Below are 4,494 nucleotides of genomic sequence, written 5' to 3'. Positions count from 1 at the left end.
TTGTTGATGTCGTCGTGTTGACTTTCAAACACGCGAAGGAAGATGTAAAAGAAATGGCTTTTAGGGCTTGTGCTGAAACGACTTCGTAGTAATTTCATTTATTGTGTTTCCATGCCATTATAAATATACAGTTAGTTAAGTAATGTTCAAATAATGATAATTTGTTGTATAAAAGTAAAAGTTATATCTGAACATACATAATATGAGTTTGCATACCTTTAGGTGCACTCAACACAGTTCCAAGCTAAGCCTCCTACAATTATGCAATTTGCACAACAATATGATATTAATAAACTTTTTTTTTTCGTCAAACCACTTCATTGGAGCTCAAACATCATATCAAATGCAAAAAAAGGAAGAAATAATCCTAGAGCTACAAAACAAAACGCAGAACAAAACTCGCCAAATAAAGTATTAAAGTGTAAGTAAACTGCAAACCATCCGTGTCACCTGCACCCTACGACACTGCCGAACGCAACACGGCACGATCCGGTCATTCTTCAACCCGGAAGTGCATCCGATGGGGGGTGTTAAATCCTCGCAAGTTCAGTGTGGGTTGGGAGGGCATGTTGTCATGGTTTGCATATTAACAAGGCTACGAGGCGAACTCGTTTTCAGCGTACGCGTACGGTACAATGAAGAGCAAAAACCAACACGTTTGTGAAGTTTAACGTTGTACGGTGGTCTATGAAACCAACCAACAACGATACGACGACGTGGACGTTGATGTCCGTAGCGATCTACACTGCTCAGTACATTGCGTCAGTTGAACAGGATAGTACAAAAAGGAAAGGACTTCAAATCTATTGATGTTTGCGGTTTTTCTGGTGTCAAACGAACCGCAAAACGAACCCCAATGTAGATTGGGTGATACGATCAATTCCGGAGTGTTAGTACTAATGCTACTTCCAAATGTTTAGTTAGAACTATTTTGAATAGTTTGTATCGGCTAATGCTTTCAGCCGAGTGACACTCCCATCCATTAATTGTTTATTTATAAACTGACTCCCCCGTGCCGAAATGCATTTAAACTTTTGACAACTGACAGCTTTTAAACAACTATTTTCAATGGCAATACCGGCCAGCGAGGAGGTTTGATGTCCATCCAAACGCTCCACTATTGACAATGTGTTGTGTTGTCTGACTCTCTCTTCGGTGTGAGCGAGAGTGGTCAGTCAACTTCGTGAGCAATCTTATCTAAAATCGAATCAATTAACAGCTTTCAAAACTTCTAAACTGTAAATAGAAACATCAAACACACTACCGGTGGATGGAGAGAATGCACTATGTCACTCTGACCCTCTGCCCAGCTCTGCCCAGACCACCAGCGTGCCAGGAGCGTGCCACCAGCAGCAACATCTGACCAGCAGCGTGCCACAGTACCAACATCATCGGCTTACTACACTCCGGGACAGTGGACAGGCTCGATGCAACATTTATCATGCCGGACGCCGGCTGAACGCTGGGACTGATGGCGTCCGATCTTCGGTGTTTGTTTCCAACGCCAGCCCCAAACGTCCGGACCACATTCCACACCACTGCGTTGAGGACGGCGTTACACTTTCCAATTTAAATTAGTGGTTATTCACTTTTGCGAAATTCATGAATATTTGCATGATAAATTACGCACTGTTCGCAAACGCAACCAAGGAATGACAGAGTGCGCTTCTGTGCGCTGTGTGAGTTTGTGTGTGTGTGTGGGTTGATTATGCGAAGTAGTGGCCGCCTCGGATGTACCCGGGAATGGGAAGAAATTGCATCGTGTTGCATCATTGTCACCCCGTGCTGGATAGTGTCGTCACCTGACCGAAAAGGGGACGACATTTTATCACTCACTTTGTTCTAGGTAGGTTAGGGCATAGCTTCAGGTGAGTGGTGGGACACTGTAGGTTGTTGTGTTAGCTGCAGGACTTCTGTTCGATGCAAAACGATCGAAAATATAGAATGCAATAGAATTGGGAGTGATACTTATTGGAAAAACGATACATTGTAATCACAAGCAATGCTTACTAAGTGAGATTTTAAAAGCGCTTTCAACTAATTAAATGGTGTTAACATGTTGGCCACACCTGTTCCCATCCCATGTCACGATTGTCAATATCATCGATTAGCACACCGGGTGCGCACCAAACGGAGGAATATTTGGACAGCCCGTGAAAGCCCTCTCCACCAAACCACGCAATGCAACGCTGCCAGTGCAACGTTTTGCACGACGGGAAACTTAAATCATCTCTCCCGCCTTGCCAGCGTCAGCGTCATCAAGCAGTGTCACTTCGGAGTGACCTGTTCTGCCCAGCAGTGCCGGCCGATGCGGAGCATTAAAGTACGTGTAATCAAATTTTCTAATTATGCAAATGGAAATTAATTTATTCAATTGTGTGCCCATCGACCAGCGGCGCACCTGCAGCAGCAATGCGTGCAGAATAGCCTAGCACGGACGAGCGTTTCGATGAGGGCCATTGTGGGTTGCAAGTTTGCATCGTCGCTATCGTAAGATCGTTGGGCTGGGTTGTAAGGCTATTTAAAAGTGGTGTGTTCATGTGTCCTTTCAGGCACCAGCATAGGCTGTAAGGGATTTTGGAAAATCCTGGCCTGGCCCTGGCCGCAATAGCTCTGAGCCTGGTGCATCAGTGCACCTGAATACATGCAATTAGGTTTTATTTTTTAATTTCAGTTACGTAAACATGGTTTCATTCTCCTTGTTTCAGCTGCCTTTTTATTTAGGAAACTTTTAAAAGAATATTGTTTAAAGAATGCATTATACTACAAAGGTTTTTGAAATATATGATTTGCATGAAGAACGCTTACCTTCAAGCACTTTTTACGGCTGTGGACGAGTGATTTTTACTATATTCGATTATTAGATTTCTCCGATAATTTGGTAAAGTTATAGCAAAATTTAATCTTAGTTGGGTTAAGGTTTAGTTTGATTTAGATATAAATTGTTCATCCATTTGTAGAAAAGAGTGTCCTGCGCGCGAATTAGTTGAATAATTATTTTAAATAATTGAGCCTACAAGTATGCAATCCGCATTACACCGTATGGCTTTCAAGCTTACACATAAAGTCAAAAGGATGCTGATCGATTCCGGAAAAGAATAACGAATGCATAGGATGGATGATATCCCTACTAAAAGTAAAAGAAAAGTAACACCAACAAAGAGAACGATAAATATTCATAGGAATCACTTTCATCAGCTTCTTCATCCGGAACCCTCGGCGACGCTAACCCAGCGCCCAGTTGAATGCCGTCCCGCGCTACTGTGAAAATATTTCATAAAATATGTACCCCGCATCACCGCCAGCTGCCACCAATGCTTTTCCTTTCCCTCACCAAGCAGCCCCATGTTGTCTCTAATGACTCCAAGGCGACCGTATCAAGACAGGACCAAAATTTGGAAAACCCCAAAAAGCAACAGGATAAAGTCGCGCTTCTTGCAGAATGGTAGCAGCAAAAGAATAAAGTCGCATTGCACACATTACTGAATTGCTCAAATGATACAGTAACTTCCACTAACAAGCGTCAACTTGAAAAGACGGGAAATTGCCTCGCATTGCTTACACTTTACAGAGCAGCGAGTGCAAGATAGTTGAGAAAGAAAGAAAAAAACTACGGAGGGAAATTGTTTACTCCCTTTTTGCTGATATCCTTCCCGTGCCGGTGTGGGTATGGAACGGTTCCACTGGTTCTGACGACATCCGCTGCGGTACCTGTGCGGCATCCGGGGATCCATCGTCTTGCCACTATCCGGTTGTATCTTCTGCATTTGACACAATCGAACGTAGCGGATGTAGCGTGAATATACTTCGAAACGTGAATCCTATTGAATTGCGATAGGAAAATGTACGCACCCCCCTTATAGTTCATGGAACCGCATTCATAACCCTTCGTTTTACTCATTTTTTAACTCGTTCCCCCTTGGTGGATGGTTTCATTCTCATCAGTAAAGTTCACACGTGTGTACAAATAAAAGCTAATAGTACTACCCTTTTCCAGGGCTTACCTATTATGGGGTTCTGGACTAGTCGATGAGCTGGTGGATGGAAGCTGTCCACGAAATGTCCTGCGTGAACAATCCATTAACATGCAAATGTCATGGGGCTATGTTGTGTTGTGATGAATAGGGATTTGAAGATTGCTCGGTTTCGAGTCAGAAAGTTTTACTAGAGAATGATTGGTATTTTATGAATGAGGCTTTACAAAAGGATCTGAAATATAAGGTCCAAGTAGTTGATGTAGAGCCTATGCATTAAATCCAGATAAGTTTAGAGACATGGTCCTGTTTTATTTTCTATCTTCTAAATTCGCATATCAGCATCATATTTCTGGGATTTGAAACATAACACATGAAAAGTAGAAGAGCAGCGACAAAACATACCCTGTACTTAATTGCTTCAATTGAAAATACAAATATTTGAGAAAAAAAAACTTCCGATGTTTGTATATTTAGTCTCGTAAATTGGTTAAAAAATGCTTCTCATTAGATATTTTAC

The sequence above is a fragment of the Anopheles arabiensis genome, chromosome 3, assembly GCF_016920715.1.
Source record: "Anopheles arabiensis isolate DONGOLA chromosome 3, AaraD3, whole genome shotgun sequence".
Classification (NCBI taxonomy): Eukaryota; Metazoa; Arthropoda; class Insecta; order Diptera; family Culicidae; genus Anopheles; species Anopheles arabiensis.
Note: the sequence above shows the minus strand (reverse complement) of the source record.